The sequence below is a fragment of the Leuciscus leuciscus genome (genome assembly GCF_965113295.1).
Source record: "Leuciscus leuciscus genome assembly, chromosome: 15".
NCBI lineage: Eukaryota > Metazoa > Chordata > Actinopteri > Cypriniformes > Leuciscidae > Leuciscus > Leuciscus leuciscus.
This window is the reverse complement of record NC_138739.1, coordinates 9,107,739-9,108,069: the sequence shown is the minus strand read 5'-3', so window position 1 is coordinate 9,108,069 and position 331 is coordinate 9,107,739.

Below are 331 nucleotides of genomic sequence, written 5' to 3'. Positions count from 1 at the left end.
TTTAATTTTTTTAAAGTACATTTCTAGTTCTCAACTGGGGAAAACGGGTCTTGATCACAAAGAGCATGGAAAAAACAACAACGACCCTGAATACAAATTATAATTAATAATTAAGTTGTTCAAATATGCAGGTTGTCTGAAATAATATCTATGTTCTGAACCAGTTGAGAACGACTGTTATGGTGAATATAACTGTTTGTATTTCTATATTTCCAGTTGTCATTTTAATTTTAGTAATTTTGTTGTGTACTTTAGTCGTTTTTATTAGTTTTTTATATTTATATTTTGCATTCATTTATATTTATTTCCATTTTAGGTTTTGCGATTTGTT